This window comes from Coloeus monedula, assembly GCF_965178545.1.
Source record: "Coloeus monedula genome assembly, chromosome: 2".
NCBI classification, from domain to species: domain Eukaryota; kingdom Metazoa; phylum Chordata; class Aves; order Passeriformes; family Corvidae; genus Coloeus; species Coloeus monedula.
In genome coordinates this window covers 116,886,419-116,903,024 of record NC_138782.1, presented here as the reverse complement: position 1 = coordinate 116,903,024, position 16,606 = coordinate 116,886,419, and the positions used below count along the sequence as shown (strand labels likewise).

At 54.6% G+C, this 16,606-nt stretch overlaps 2 long non-coding RNA genes across 2 annotated transcripts; both read right to left on the bottom strand.

Moving 5' to 3' along the window:
• Positions 1–5,730: 5,730 nt before the first annotated feature.
• LOC309585081 lies at positions 5,731–8,152 on the bottom strand. The gene is made up of 4 exons (XR_014227278.1): positions 8,082–8,152; positions 6,991–7,078; positions 6,299–6,407; positions 5,731–5,823 (listed from the first exon to the last, which is right to left on the bottom strand). It is a non-coding gene; the product is annotated as an uncharacterized lncRNA (long non-coding RNA).
• Positions 8,153–14,615: 6,463 nt separating this feature from the next.
• On the bottom strand, positions 14,616–16,233 carry LOC309583873. The gene is made up of 4 exons (XR_014227179.1): positions 16,151–16,233; positions 15,729–15,816; positions 15,261–15,387; positions 14,616–14,744 (listed from the first exon to the last, which is right to left on the bottom strand). It is a non-coding gene; the product is annotated as an uncharacterized lncRNA (long non-coding RNA).
• Positions 16,234–16,606: the final 373 nt, after the last annotated feature.

Genomic DNA, 16,606 nt, shown 5'->3' with positions numbered 1-16,606 from the left:
CCTGAAGAGCCACAAGAGAGAGCCCTGTTTATCCCCCTGACATGTCAGCTGCACAGACCTCTTGTCTAGTAAGATGTTCTTGCAGTGTCCAAAGTTCTTTTCCATATTCTGTGAGTTTTTGCCCATCCCACACCAATTGGTGATTCCATCAGAGGAGAAGAGACAAAGGATAGGAGTGAAGGAAATGGTTTCCCACTGAGAGAGTTTAAATAAGATATGGGGAAGAAATTCTTGATTCTGAGGGTGGGGTAGACCTGGCACAGGTTGCCCAGAGAAGCTGTGGCTGCCCCTGGATCCCTGGAAGTGTCCAAGTGTTTCTTGTCCGGGCTGAACGGAGCTTGGAGCAACCTGGGACAGTGGAAGGTGTCCCTGCTCATGGGAGGAGGGGGGGAAAAGAGAAGATCTTTAAGATGCCTTCTAACCCAAACCAGTCCAGGATGAGTCTATGGAGAAAGGATTCTGGTTCCCGCAGGCCAGGGCTGGTGCTGGTGGCTGCACCCAGCAGTTCCTGTGCCCATCCCAAAGATTCCCCAGCTGGCCCCACAGCCCGGTGCCGCTGTGCCGCGGGTGTCACGAGAGGTGTTGCATGGGGACAACGGTGACGATTGCAACAGCCCCAGGAGGCACCTCAGCCTCTGTCCCTGCAGCAGGGAGGGACCAGCGCCTCCCCCAGCACCCCCACGCACATGGGGCACTCTCGGGTTGGCCCCGGGCACTTGTGCCAGCAGCAACTGGGGCCTGTCCCACCCACCAGCACTGCTATAAATCCAGCATGGTTGGGGCAAAGCAGCATTCCCTGACCCCAGGGGCATCTGGACACAGCCATTCCTGTTGGGGTTGCTGCTGCCTGAGCACCCACATCTTTGCCAGGGAGGTGAGTGTGGGGTCTCTTTCTGGAATCCTGCCCACTCAGCATCTCAGCTCAAATCCCGGCACAGCAGAGTCTCCTAAAGGACAAACTGCTGGAAGTATCCAGGTGGAAAATTAGGCCTTCAGAGATTCCTGGGAAAGAGGGTGAAAGTCCTCATGTGAGTCTGAGAGTCCCAAACCTGTGGAAGGTTGACCTGAGTCTTCCTAAGCACAGGAGAGACTGGAACAGTGCCTTGATGCTGCAGGAGGGAGACGAGATCATTGTTGGGAGAATGGGGACTTTCCCTGGCAAAATAGGGAGACGCTTTTCCCACAGCAGCACCGAGATTTCCCATCATTTCAGGCTTTCAGCAATTCCAAAGGCTGATTTCTGCTTCCATTTCTGGGCACCAAGACACTTCCCTGGCCTCTGGCTGCTCGCTGGGTCGGTGCTGCCCAGGGCAGGGGCAGCAAGTGTGGGGCTGGGGAATGTCTTTACTGGGAATCCTGGGGATGCTCTGGGGCTGGGGATGGGCACTGCCAGGCTGAGCTGGCAGGACTTTCTTGATCCCAAGGAAGCAGCAGGGATTTGGTAGGATGTCTGGGGCATGTTTCTCATATATTAAGCCCGACAGAGGAAGAGCCCTGTAGCTTTCAATGGCAATTTTGTTTCTGCATTTCCCAAATGTCACTGGCCATTTATTTTGATTTAATCAGTAGCAGTTGGTCCCAAATCTGCAATCTCTGCTCTGGGAAAAGTTGTTAGATGACCTATGAGAAAGGTGATTGAATCAGCTTAGGCTATTGATTTCCTGGAGACTGACACAGAGTGGAATACTCCCAGGGTTAGAAGGGTGGCACAGACGTTTTAAAGAGAAAAGTGAAGGAAACATGATGAGATGTGGCTGGAAGCAGGCCCTCTGCACTTTGCTGAGCCACAGAGCCCTGCAACACAGGCTCCTGCCCCACCTGGGGTCCTGCATGTCCCCATTGCCTTGGTGTCCCCTCTGCAGCCCTGTGAAGAGCCGCGAGAGGCAGCAGCCATGAAGATCCTGTTCCTGCTCTTCCCCCTGATCCTCCTGCTGGTGCAGGGTGCTGCAGGTGAGAATGGAGGTGGGGAAATGGGGAAAGTGTGAGCCCCCAGCAGCAGGGGAATTCAGTGTCCCTGGAAGAGACTGTGTTTGTGGGAGTGATGAGAAGGTAACAGGGCATTGAGGTCAAAGGAGTTTCTCCAGTGATCTTCCAACTGGTCACAGATTTGGGGTGGAGAAATCCCATGCAGACAGAATCCCACCTCCATCTGTGTGTCACTAATGGGTTTGGTTTCAGGCTCCAAGCCTGCACCCAGCTGTTCCTGTTTGGGAGTCTCTGGATGATCTCTTGCCCTGCACAGGGATGGCAGAGAGCCCCAGGGCTGTTGGGATGGAGGGCGTTGCCTGGGGCACAAAGGTGTCCCTTCTCATCCAGTGGTTCATCCACTGAGTGTCCCAAAACCTCATCAGCCCAAGGGATGGTCCCTGCAAGGGCTGCACAAGGACTTTCCATCAGAGGCCACACAAATCATGGAACAGGCAGGGCAGGGACATGGGATGTGAGGAGTCGCTGCCTGCCAGTGGGACTGCAAGCACACCCTGCTCTGCCAAACTGTTGCTGTAATTGTTCTGTGTGTGTCTTTCCCCATGGAAACAGGGGATATACTTAGATGCACGCTCCAACGGGGATACTGTGCCTTTGGGCCTTGTCGTGACCCCTCAACAGCTATTGGAAGATGTTCACCAGTCAGTGAGTGCTGCAAAAGGTAAGGACCTGATTCCTGCCTGAAGAAAGATTTTCATTCTTTTACTCTAGAGGAGTCTATCACTGATTTCTTTCTAGCAAAGACATGATAAAATCTCTCCTGCTTTTATAATTAATCTAAGAGGCCTGAAAGAGAAGGAAAAAGCCCTTGGGGATTTGGAGCTGTCCTGAATGGGGCTGCAGCAGCCCCAGGATAACCAGGGTCTCCCTACTCACATGAGACACCAAAGGGTGAAACACTCCCTGTCCTTGGGCAGCACTGAGAACATGATCCAGGTTTGCTGCATCTGCACACACTCAGAGCCAGGGCTGCCAGCACTGAGATAGCCCAGGTCCAACCTGTCTGCACCAAGGGCTGCAGCTCACCTCCCCGAGCCTGAGTCTGCTGCAGCACACACTGGGCATTGCAGGGCAGGGGGAGAGGGTGGCAGGACAAGTTATAGCAGCTGATGGGCTCGTTTCCTTTCTTTCTACAGAATCTGGGCTTGAGACCCTGAAATTCCCAAGCAGGACATTCCTCGCTTCTGGCTCCTGGACCCATCTCCTGATGTCCCCTCCCGTCCCTGCCTCTGCCGTGCCCAGCTGCGGTGACAGCAGCAGTGGCAGCTGCTCCTGCTGGGCGCTGCTGGGCTGGAGCCCTCTGCTGCCAGCGCCGGTGTCTCTGGGGCAGGGGCTGCTTTTCGCGGCTTGAATAAAGACTTTGAGCACGTTGGCATTGCAGGGCTGGGCCGTGTGTGCGTGTGCTGCTGCCGGAGGGGTGCTGTGCCTGCTGCCTCTGGGGGTGGCACTGGCTTGGTGGCAGCACAAGGCCCTGGCGATGGTGCTGGCGGTGAGCAGCGTGTGTGTCCCTGGGGATGCTGCTGCCTGGCCGTGCTTTGGGGATGCTGAGCCTGGCAGTGCCTGCTGGGCCAGGCTGTGTGGGGTGCCTGTGCTGGAGCTGCCCTGTGCACGCTCCCTCTGGGGGAACAGGAACTTTGTCCCGGTGTTTATAGGCCCATATCATTCATTTCTCAGGACCCAACTCCCATGCCAGAAAGACACGGGCTAGGAACTGTGGAGATACGGGCAGAACCTCATCCCTAAAATAGCCACACCTTGGTTACAAGGTTTCAGCTCCACTCCCAGCTGCAAAGCCTGCAGCAGGAACCATTCCTTAAAGGGATGGCAGTGAGGAACCTCAGGGAGCATGGCACGGCCACCAGGAGAACTCACATGTGACTCATGAGATGGATAGGGATAAAATAAATGCCTGAATCAAAGGCTTTGCTTTGTCTTCTCTCCTCTGCATTATGTCTGTATGGAACACTCGGTATCCACAGCACAGCTTCCCTGTAGCATCACTTAAATCCTCCCTGTGTCCGTGCATTCAATTCATTATTATCTTACCTGCTGCTCCCTGCAGCATCAGGAGGAGAGCACAGAGGACGGGCTGGAGCCACCCATAGCCCAAAAGTTCCTTTTCCTGATTCTCCTCCTGCAGCAGAGAAAAGGAGGCCTTGGTTCCCTCTTCTGACACCTCTGAGAAGGATTCCCAACTCAGGGCCTTGCGTCATCCTGCCTTGTGTAAGGACCCTGCGGTGCTGCCGTTTGCTGGACACATCCAGGGACACAGACACGCAGGGACACAGCCACACAGACCCTGCTCACTGGAAACCAGCACCACCCTGCTGCTCTGGCACAGGGTGGAACTTTTTCTGAGTCCCTTCAAGAAACACTCCCAGTAAAACCCACCCTCAGTAACGTGGGCAGGTGGTGCCTCTGCTTCTGCTCAGCATGCAGAGCCCATCTCCTGCATTTTTGGGGATTGTCACCTTGTCACTGGGCCTTCACATCTCAGGGCTGTGCAGGAGGAAAGGTTGAGATGCCAGGTTCCACTGCCAAATCCCCAGCAGCTCAGCCCCTGCAGCGTGGGGGGACCAGATTGCTCTGCCAAACACCTGGAGAGGCAGCTGCCAAACTGGGCACAGGGCACAGCCCCTCCTGCCCAGCAAGCACTGTCACCAGAACTGAACTGGTGCTGGTGGCTGCACCCAGCAGTTCCTGTGCCCATCCCAAAGATTCCCCAGCTGGCCCCACAGCCCGGTGCCGCTGTGCCGCGGGTGTCACAAGAGGTGTTGCATGGGGACAACGGTGACGATTGCAACAGCCCCAGGAGGCACCTCAGCCTCTGTCCCTGCAGCAGGGAGGGACCAGCGCCAGCCCCAGCACACATGAATTGACCCTGCAGAGCTGAGTCTGCACTCACAGGAATGCTGAGGCCACTGGCTGTTGGAAGTGAACAGTGTTGTAACACCAGTTTGAGCTGGCAGAGAGAAGACGCCCGGCTTTTGCCCTGCTGGGAGATATTTATGGACATTTTCAGGATTTAGCCCAAGAGACCCTTTGGCGACATCACCCTGTGGAGAGGCTGTACAGCCAGCCTGGGACACCTGTTTCCCCTGAAGGCATGCTAAGCACTCCTGGGGGCCGTCTGCAGGATCAGGCTCCTCCAGAAGGGATGGAGAGAGGACAGAGGCTGTGCGCTGATCGAGGGGTTGGTGCTGTGGGGCTGGAAGGAGGGAGGGAAATGAGCAGACACAGCACTGCAGAGTTCAGCCCCATGACACATGAGGCAGATGGAGATCCCAGTCAAAAGTGTGGTGGGAACTCTGGGACATCTGGGATGGGTTGGGACGGCACCAAAAAGACAGAACATAGCACAGCCCTGCAGGGCAGCTCCAGCACAGGCACCCCACACAGCCTGGCCCAGCAGGCACTGCCAGGCTCAGCATCCCCAAAGCACGGCCAGGCAGCAGCATCCCCAGGGACACACACGCTGCTCACCGCCAGCACCATCGCCAGGGCCTTGTGCTGCCACCAAGCCAGTGCCACCCCCAGAGGCAGCAGGCACAGCACCCCTCCGGCAGCAGCACACGCACACACGGCCCAGCCCTGCAATGCCAACGTGCTCAAAGTCTTTATTCAAGCCGCGAAAAGCAGCCCCTGCCCCAGAGACACCGGCGCTGGCAGCAGAGGGCTCCAGCCCAGCAGCGCCCAGCAGGAGCAGCTGCCACTGCTGCTGTCACCGCAGCTGGGCACGGCAGAGGCAGGGACGGGAGGGGACATCAGGAGATGGGTCCAGGAGCCAGAAGCGAGGGAATGTCCTGCTTGGGAATTTCAGGGTCTCAACCCCAGGTACTGTAAGAAGAAACAAAACCAGCCCATCAGCTGCTGTAACTTGTCCTGCCACCCCCTCTCCCTGCCCTGCAATGCCCAGTGTGTGCTGCAGCAGACTCAGGCTCGGGGAGGTGAGCTGCAGCCCTTGGTGCAGACAGGTTGGACCTGGGCTATCTCAGTGCTGGCAGCCCTGGCTCCGAGTGTGTGCAGATGCAGCAAACCTGGATCATGTCCTCGGTGCTGCCCAAGGACAGGGAGTGTTTCACTCTTTGGTGGCTTGGGTGAGTGGGGATGCCCTGGCTGTCCTGGGGCTGCTGCAGCCCCATTCAGGACAGCTCCAAATCCCCAAGGGCTTTTTCCTTCTCTTTCAGGCCTCTTAGTTTAATTATAAAAGCAGGAGAGATTTTATCAGGTGTTTGCCAGAAAGAAATCAGTGATATACTCCTCTAGGGAAAAAGGATGAAAATCTTTCTACAGGCAGGGATCTGCTCCTTACCGTTTGCAGCACACAGTGAGTGGTGAACATCTTCCAATAGGTAGTGCGGGGTATGGGCAACTCCGAAAAGCACAGTGTCCCCCTCGGAGACTGCATGCAGTTGAAGTTCCTGTTTCCATGGACAAAAGCACACTCAACAATTACAGCAACAGTCTGGCAGAGCAGGGTGTGCCTGCAGTCCCGCTGGCAGACAGCAACTCCTCACATCCCATGTCCCTGCCCTGCCTGTGCCATGATTTGTGTGACCTCTGATGGAAAGTCCTTGTGCAGCCCTTGCAGGAATCCCTTGGGCTGATGAGGTTTTGGGACACTCAGTGGATGAACCACTGGATGAGAAGGGACACCTTTGTGCCCCAGGCAACGCCCTCCATCCCAACAGCCCTGGGGCTCTCTGCCATCCCTGTGCAGGGCAAGAGATCATCCAGAGACTCCCAAACAGGAACAGCTGGGTGCAGGCTTGGAGCCTGAAACCAAACCCATTAGTGACACACAGATGGAGGTGGGATTCTGTCTGCATGGGATTTCTCCACCCCAAATCTGTGACCAGTTGGAAGATCACTGGAGAAACTCCTTTGACCTCAATGCCCTGTTACCTTCTCATCACTCCCACAAACACAGTCTCTTCCAGGGACACTGGATTCCCCTGCTGCTGGGGGCTCACACTTTCCCCATTTCCCCACCTCCATTCTCACCTGCAGCACCCTGCACCAGCAGGAGGATCAGGGGGAAGAGCAGGAACAGGATCTTCATGGCTGCTGCCTCTCGTGGCTCTTCACAGGGCTGCAGAGGGGACACCAAGGCAATGAGGACATGCAGGACCCCAGGTGGGGCAGGAGCCTGGGCTCTGTGGTTCACCACACTGCAGAGGGGCTGCTTCCAGCCACAGCAGATGAGGATTCCTCAACTGTTCTGTTAAAAGCTTTTCTTAGGTCTGTGCTGCACACCAAGCTTTGGGGGCGTTTCATGTCTCAGTCTCTTGGAAATCGATTGCCTCAGCTGATCCTTTTCCTTTAACTGCCTTGAAGGCTTTCCAAAGCCCTTCCCCAGAGAACTGATGGCAGTTCTGACGTGGGGCCATGGGTTGCCAATTCAAACAAAACAATGGACAGAGAAGTTTGGAATTGCAGAGAAAAAGCTGCCATTGAAAGTTATGGAGCTAAAGGACTGTTACTCCCTCAGGCTTCATGAATCCAACACATGTCCCAAAACCCCTGGACCAATCCCCGCTGCTTCCCTGGGCTCAGCAGAGTCCTGCCAGCTCAGCCTGGCAGTGCCCATCCCCAGCCCCAGAGCATCCCCAGGATTCCCAGTAAAGACATTCCCCAGCCCCACACTTGCTGCCCCTGCCCTGGGCAGCACCGACCCAGCGAGCAGCCAGAGGCCAGGGAAGTGTCTTGGTGCCCAGAAATGGAAGCAGAAATCAGCCTTTGGAATTGCTGAAAGCCTGAAATGATGGGAAATCTCGGTGCTGCTGTGGGAAAAGTGTCTCCCTATTTTGCCAGGGAAAGTCCCCATTCTCCCAACAAGGATCTCGTCTCCCTCCTGCAGCATCAAGGCACTGTTCCAGTCTCTCCTGTGCTTAGGAAGACTCAGGTCAACCTTCCACAGGTTTGGGACTCTCAGACTCACATGAGGACTTTCACCCTCTTTCCCAGGAATCTCTGAGGGCCAAATTTTCCACCTGGATACTTCCAGCAGTTTGTCCTTTAGGAGACTCTGCTGTGCCGGGCTTTGAGCTGAGATGCTGAGCGGGCAGGATTCCAGAAAGAGACCCCACACTCACCTCCCTGGCAAAGATGTGGGTGCTCAGGCAGCAGCAACCCCAACAGGAATGGCTGTGTCCAGATGCCCCTGGGGTCAGGGAATGCTGCTTTGCCCCAACCATGCTGGATTTATAGCAGTGCTGGTGGGTGGGACAGGCCCCAGTTGCTGCTGGCACAAGTGCCCGGGGCCAACCCGAGAGTGCCCCATGTGCGTGGGGGTGCTGGGGGAGGCGCTGGTCCCTCCCTGCTGCAGGGACAGAGGCTGAGGTGCCTCCTGGGGCTGTTGCAATCGTCACCGTTGTCCCCATGCAACACCTCTTGTGACACCCGCGGCACAGCGGCACCGGGCTGGGCACGAGAGGGCTGGGATGGACAAGGCAGGCGGTTGATGTTGGGAAGAATAGAAATGAGGAAATGGTTTCCTTCTTTGTGTCCTCACTGGGCTGTGGGGCCATCTGGGGAATCTTTGGGATGGGGGGACAGCTCTGCACTGCAGAAGTGAAGGGAGCTCAAGGTGACAGTTCCGGAGTCAGTGCCAGGACAGGTGAGAACTTGTTGAGCAAAGGTCATGGCAGGCAGTTGTGGCATTTAAGTAAAACCTTATAAAATGAAGGCCTTGTTGCCTTTGTAAAATTATGGCTCAGGCCTGTTACTTTGGCTAGAGAAGGACTGTGAGGAAAGTGTGTGAGAAGAAAAACAATTAGTTTTCACCCATGAGAATGTAGTATCAACAGAAGCAAGAAAGTTAAACAGTAGAAGGAGAAAACAGCAACATATCTGCACCTGTTATTTTTCTGAATGCTTGAACGCTTATGCCATAGGTAGCCAATGGTAGTATGTTGTGGTTAGTAATAGCCAATGAGTCTAAACTGTAGTAGTTTAGCAGCCAATGAATCTGTAACATGAATGATAACATATAAAAGATGTATAAAAGAGGCTGCTTTGTTTAATAAACGGCTTTCTGGCCCTTGAAAGAGGCACTGCCCATGTGTGTCGTGACCGCCCCAACAGCGACAGGCAGGGATGTTCTGAACATCCCTCACCAAACTCTCCAGCTCTGCAAAGCAATGGCAGTGAAAAATTTTTGGGGTTCGTCCCTTCTCCCTGGCAACAATTGACAGAACCAGAGAAAATGGCCTCAAGCAGAACCAGGGAAGGTTTAAACTGGATAGTAGGAACAATTCATTGGAAAAAAAAGGGTGGTCAAACATTGGAACATATTGCCCAGGGCAGTGGTAGAGTCAACATTCCTGGCAGGATTTAAAAAGCATGTAGATGTGGCACTTGGGGACATGTGTTAGTGCTGGGCTTGGCAGTGCTGGGGAATGGCTGGACTCGATGATCTCAGAAGGCTTTCCCAACATTAATGATTCCCTGATTCTCTGATTCTCTGAATCTCTGATTCTTGGGAGGGAAAGTCTTTAGTGAAACCATCAGGGTCACCATTTGCTCCCACATGCATGCGTACATGAACACACACACATGTATTGAACCACTCAAAACACAATGCCTGAGGATTGCTTTGCACACAGGAGAGGCCTCTGCCTTTGATGGAGCAGAGCACTGTCACCTCAGACTGCCTGAGATGGGCAGAAAGAAGAAGACAACCTGTTTGTTCCCTGTGGGGAAACAAATTCGGACATTTCCTGGCCATGGTCAGTTGGAGCCATTTCACAGGTCACCCAGACCAGGAGCCCCATGGCCTCCTCCTCCTCCTGGCTGGTGGGATGGGGTGTGGAGCAGCACAGCTCCCTCACAGCCACAGCAAGGAGGGCTGTGGCACTGGAACAGGACAAGAAGGAGCAGCAGGGAGAGCTCGTGGGGGTCACCACGGCCATGCCCGCTCAAGGGACACAGCACCAGCACAGCTCTGCACACGAGGCCGTGGCTGTGAGGGACAAGGGACACCTGGGACTGGCAGGATCAGCTCAGGGATCCCACTTCCAACAGGGAGAGCGTGTGCAGGGCAGCTCCAGCACAGGCACCCCACACAGCCTGGCCCAGCAGGCACTGCCAGGCTCAGCATCCCCAAAGCACGGCCAGGCAGCAGCATCCCCAGGGACACACACGCTGCTCACCGCCAGCACCATCGCCAGGGCCTTGTGCTGCCACCAAGCCAGTGCCACCCCCAGAGGCAGCAGGCACAGCACCCCTCCGGCAGCAGCACACGCACACACGGCCCAGCCCTGCAATGCCAACGTGCTCAAAGTCTTTATTCAAGCCGCGAAAAGCAGCCCCTGCCCCAGAGACACCGGCGCTGGCAGCAGAGGGCTCCAGCCCAGCAGCGCCCAGCAGGAGCAGCTGCCACTGCTGCTGTCACCGCAGCTGGGCACGGCAGAGGCAGGGACGGGAGGGGACATCAGGAGATGGGTCCAGGAGCCAGAAGCGAGGGAATGTCCTGCTTCAGGAATTTCGGGTCTCAACCCCAGAATCTGTAGAAAGAAACAAAACCAGCCCATCATCTGCTGTAACTTGTCCTGCCACCCTCTCCCACTGCCCTGCAATGAAAACAAGTGCAGGGACATAACGCTCAACCTACAGAGGCCAACTCCAGCTGTTAGAGGTATCAAGAGGAGGATCCTGTGCCTCACACTATTCCAGGGACAGCCTTCTCATTTGGCCAACAGAGCTGAGCTCTCTGCACTGACAGTGGGCAAACCTTGTGGGACTAAAGGAGTGTAGGGTAGAACTGGTTGACCTGGGGCTGCTGCAGCCCTATTCAGGGTAGGTCCAAACCCAAAAGGACTTTTCCTTTCTTTCCCTGGCTTTTGCCTTTGAGCATGAATGCATGAAGCTGTGAAGTAGGAGCTGGCTTGAAAGACAATAACAACTTTATCCATGATCAGGAGCAAACCATTTCCAGAACTTACGGTTTACAGCAGTGACTCAATGTTGAACAAACTCCCACGAATTTATACGGGAAACGACAGCCCCCCACAGCGCAGAATCCTCCCCGTCGGATGCACTTCTCATGTTTTCCTGCTGCCGTGGAAAATCATGCACAGGGAAAGAATTAAAACCATAATCTGGGAGAGGAGTGTGTGAATGCACCTTCCCCTCTTCCCTTCTTACCTGCAGCACCCTGGACCAACAGGAGGAACAAGGGGAAGAGCAGGTACAGGATCCTCATGGCTGACACTTCTCTCAGGACTTCACAGGATTACAGAGGGGACACACCAAAACTCCTGGAGATAACAGCAATCAGTAACAGGACAAACTGCAAAGGGACTATCACAAGTGGCCTGTTCTATAGAATGGATCTCATGTATGCACCTTCAGGATTTCCTGTGAGCAGCTGGGGAACTATTGGCCTGTCAGGCAATTCCCATCATCTTATTCTCTATGAATTCTCTGTGAATTCTCTTAAGGGACATGTGGGAGAAGTAATGCCTGACTGTTGCGCTTGTAGCCAAAACAGCTTTCAAAGACTTGTGGAAAGCACAAGCAGAATATTTCCCCTTGGAAGCTGTGCTCCCTCAGGCCTTTTGCATCCAACACTTCACTCTTGAGGAGAAATACATGTTTCTGGTGAGACAGAGCCAAGGGTGGGACAAGGCAGATTTTCAAATGCAGTTACTAGATGAAACATGTTGCTGCTGCTTTTATTCTCACACTTCTGCCTCTCCTTCTCCAAGAGCCAAAGCAGAGTTTGCCTGTCAGGTGGTGCTCGTGCCAAAACTCAACACAAAGCAAATAGTCAAACAAGAACTGGGAACTGACCTGGGTTCTGGAGTTATGGGAAATTCATGTCCCTGGCGATGCCTAGCACTTGGTGAAGGAGGGCTCTGATGATCACTATGGTCAGTAGAACCATAGAGTGATAGAATGGTTTGGGACTGAAGGGATCCCTTATAGCTACTCTAAGTCCAACCCCCTTAACAATTAGCAGGTTCAGCTACATCACAGAATCACAATTGCCTTGGGGACAAAGCAGCCTTCCAAGTTAATGGAAGCTGAAAGAATGATAAATCTCTGTACTGCTGCTTGAATAGCATCTCCCTACTTTGTCCAGCACAGCCTCCAGCTGCCCCAGAACAAGAAACCTCAGGGATCTCCCTCCAGCCTCCAGAATAATTTCTAGTGCCAGATTAAAGCAGGAAACCCAGATTATCTTTCAGCATATTCTGGGCTCTGATAATCACTGACTCATACTATTAGTGCTCTTCCTTAAAAAGCTCAAATGGCACCCAACAGTCTGTAAATGACAAAGTGTCAGGAACTGAAGAGAGAGGTGTAATGGGCAGCTCAAGTCCATTAGTCCTCAGGAGATCCCACAGCCACCTACCTGATGTGGATCTTGGTGTTCAGCCTGTAAACAGAATGGCTGTGTCCAGATGCCCCTGGGGTCAGGGAATGCTGCTTTGCCCCAACCACGCTGGATTTATAGCAGTGCTGGTGGGTGGGACAGGCCCCAGTTGCTGCTGGCACAAGTGCCCGGGGCCAACCCGAGAGTGCCCCATGTGCGTGGGGGTGCTGGGGGAGGCGCTGGTCCCTCCCTGCTGCAGGGACAGAGGCTGAGGTGCCTCCTGGGGCTGTTGCAATCGTCACCGTTGTCCCCATGCAACACCTCTTGTGACACCCGCGGCACAGCGGCACCGGGCTGGGCATGAGAGGGCTGGGATGGACAAGGCAGGCGGTTGATGTTGGGAAGAATAGAAATGAGGAAATGGTTTCCTTCTTTGTGTCCTCACTGGGCTGTGGGGCCATCTGGGGAATCTTTGGGATGGGGGGACAGCTCTGCACTGCAGAAGTGAAGGGAGCTCAAGGTGACAGTTCCGGAGTCAGTGCCAGGACAGGTGAGAACTTGTTGAGCAAAGGTCATGGCAGGCAGTTGTGGCATTTAAGTAAAACCTTATAAAATGAAGGCCTTGTTGCCTTTGTAAAATTATGGCTCAGGCCTGTTACTTCGGCTAGAGAAGGACTGTGAGGAAAGTGTGTGAGAAGAAAAACAATTAGTTTTCACCCATGAGAATGTAGTATCAACAGAAGCAAGAAAGTTAAACAGTAGAAGGAGAAAACAGCAACATATCTGCACCTGTTATTTTTCTGAATGCTTGAACGCTTATGCCATAGGTAGCCAATGGTAGTATGTTGTGGTTAGTAATAGCCAATGAGTCTAAACTGTAGTAGTTTAGCAGCCAATGAATCTGTAACATGAATGATAACATATAAAAGATGTATAAAAGAGGCTGCTTTGTTTAATAAACGGCTTTCTGGCCCTTGAAAGAGGCACTGTCCGTGTGTGTCGTGACCGCCCCAACGGCGACAGGCAGGGATGTTCTGAACATCCCTCACCAAACTCTCCAGCTCTGCAAAGCAATGGCAGTGAAAAATTTTTGGGGTTCGTCCCTTCTCCCTGGCAACAATTGACAGAACCAGAGAAAATGGCCTCAAGCAGAACCAGGGAAGGTTTAAACTGGATAGTAGGAACAATTTATTGGAAAAAAAGGGTGGTCAAACATTGGAACATATTGCCCAGGGCAGTGGTAGAGTCAACATTCCTGGCAGGATTTAAAAAGCATGTAGATGTGGCACTTGGGGACATGTGTTAGTGCTGGGCTTGGCAGTGCTGGGGAATGGCTGGACTCGATGATCTCAGAGGGCTTTCCCAACATTAATGATTCCCTGATTCTCTGATTCTCTGAATCTCTGATTCTTGGGAGGGAAAGTCTTTAGTGAAACCATCAGGGTCACCATTTGCTCCCACATGCATGCGTACATGAACACACACACATGTATTGAACCACTCAAAACACAATGCCTGAGGATTGCTTTGCACACAGGAGAGGCCTCTGCCTTTGATGGAGCAGAGCACTGTCACCTCAGACTGCCTGAGATGGGCAGAAAGAAGAAGACAACCTGTTTGTTCCCTGTGGGGAAACAAATTCGGACATTTCCTGGCCATGGTCAATTGGAGCCATTTCACAGGCCAACCAGACCAGGAGCCCCATGGCCTCCTCCTCCTCCTGGCTGGTGGGATGGGGTGTGGAGCAGCACAGCTCCCTCACAGCCACAGCAAGGAGGGCTGTGGCACTGGAACAGGACAAGAAGGAGCAGCAGGGAGAGCTCGTGGCGGTCACCACGGCCATGCCCGCTCAAGGGACACAGCACCAGCACAGCTCTGCACACGAGGCCGTGGCTGTGAGGGACAAGGGACACCTGGGACTGGCAGGACCAGCTCAGGGATCCCACTTCCAACAGGGAGAGCATGTGCAGGGCAGCTCCAGCACAGGCACCCCACACAGCCTGGCCCAGCAGGCACTGCCAGGCTCAGCATCCCCAAAGCACGGCCAGGCAGCAGCATCCCCAGGGACACACACGCTGCTCACCGCCAGCACCATCGCCAGGGCCTTGTGCTGCCACCAAGCCAGTGCCACCCCCAGAGGCAGCAGGCACAGCACCCCTCCGGCAGCAGCACACGCACACACGGCCCAGCCCTGCAATGCCAACGTGCTCAAAGTCTTTATTCAAGCCGCGAAAAGCAGCCCCTGCCCCAGAGACACCGGCGCTGGCAGCAGAGGGCTCCAGCCCAGCAGCGCCCAGCAGGAGCAGCTGCCACTGCTGCTGTCACCGCAGCTGGGCACGGCAGAGGCAGGGACGGGAGGGGACATCAGGAGATGGGTCCAGGAGCCAGAAGCGAGGGAATGTCCTGCTTCAGGAATTTCGGGTCTCAACCCCAGAATCTGTAGAAAGAAACAAAACCAGCCCATCATCTGCTGTAACTTGTCCTGCCACCCTCTCCCCCTGCCCTGCAATGCCCAGTGTGTGCTGCAGCAGACTCAGGCTCGGGGAGGTGAGCTGCAGCCCTTGGTGCAGACAGGTTGGACCTGGGCTATCTCAGTGCTGGCAGCCCTGGCTCCGAGTGTGTGCAGATGCAGCAAACCTGGATCATGTCCTCGGTGCTGCCCAAGGACAGGGAGTGTTTCACTCTTTGGTGGCTTGGGTGAGTCCTGTGCAAAGCCTGAATGATCCCCCTGGGGCTGGAGGAGAGTGGGGAGGCCCTGGCTGACCGGGGGCTGCTGCAGCCCCACTCTCAGGGCAGCTTCATGCGCCTTCTGTTCCGTTCCGTTCCCTTCCACTGCCTTCCCTTCCCTCCCCTCAGCTCTGCCTAGGACATGAAGGGAACTGAGCCATTTGCTGCTAATGGACTCTTAAACACCTTCTGCCATGATAGCAGCTTTTGTAATTCCAAAACTTACGGTTTGCAGCAGAAGAAAAACCTGGAACATTTTCCTACGGCTAAAAAGGGGCCGGAGCATTTCAGAAATCCGCAGAACCCTTTTTCTTTCTCACATTGTTCCTTATTTGTTGGAGCCAAGGAGGATCCTGCAAAGTGAAGGAGGCCAAAGTATGTCTGGCATACTGCAAAAATGTGTCTGGTTCTGAGTCCCAGTCTCCAATGACCTGAGAACCAAACCCAACATCTTAAACTCTCCAGTCAGAGTTCATTTTTTCTACAGCAATGTGTGCACATGGGCAAAGACCCAGGGAAGAGCAGCATGAGCTGCACGAGTTGCTGTGCTGGATCCTCAGCTGCCCAGACCTTCCTCACAGCAAATCCCTCCCAAATGTTATAAATACCTGAGAAACCTGATCACCTCCCAGGACCTGGAAAACCCCACTGGCTGAGGCTCACACCTCCGCCATCTCCCCTCTGTCCCTCTCACCTGCAGCACTGTGGACCAACAGGAGGAACAAGGGGAAGAGCAGGTAGAGGATCCTCATGGCTGATGCCTGTCCTGGGTCTTCTCGGGGCTGCAGAGGGGACACATCGAGAGCCAAGCCAGGGTCAAGGATTATGGGGAATCTTTGTTTCTGAAGAGGCCAAGCTAAATGAAGTCTTATCCAGTGCTCTCCATCCCCCAGCCAGCCCAAAGCTGGCTGCCCAAACACCCTGCACAATCCCCTCTGCCTTCCTGAGGTCAGGAAAGCCTTCCCAGCTCACTTGGGAGTGTTTATCCCTAATTCCAGAGCATTCTCAGGATTCCCAGCCAGCACATTGCCCATCCCTGTGCAGCACTGACCCAGGAAGGAGCAGGAGGGCAGGGAAGTTTCTTGAGGGCCTGGAAGTGACCACCCAGTGACCTACCTGATGGAGGCGTCAGTCAGAGCACACCAAGGCAGAAAGGGTCTGTAACAAAGCAACCTGGAATCACTTGTGTGAAGAGTCCCGATGGGGGAGTGTCCCTGTGCCCCAACCACGCTGGATTTATAGCAGTGCTGGTGGGTGGGACAGGCCCCAGTTGCTGCTGGCACAAGTGCCCGGGGCCAACCCGAGAGTGCCCCATGTGCGTGGGGGTGCTGGGGCTGGCGCTGGTCCCTCCCTGCTGCAGGGACAGAGGCTGAGGTGCCTCCTGGGGCTGTTGCAATCGTCACCGTTGTCCCCATGCAACACCTCTTGTGACACCCGCGGCACAGCGGCACCGGGCTGTGGGGCCAGCTGGGGAATCTTTGGGATGGGCACAGGAACTGCTGGGTGCAGCCACCAGCACCAGCCCAGGCCTGGGGGAAGCAGAATCCTTCCTTCATAGACTCATCCTGGACT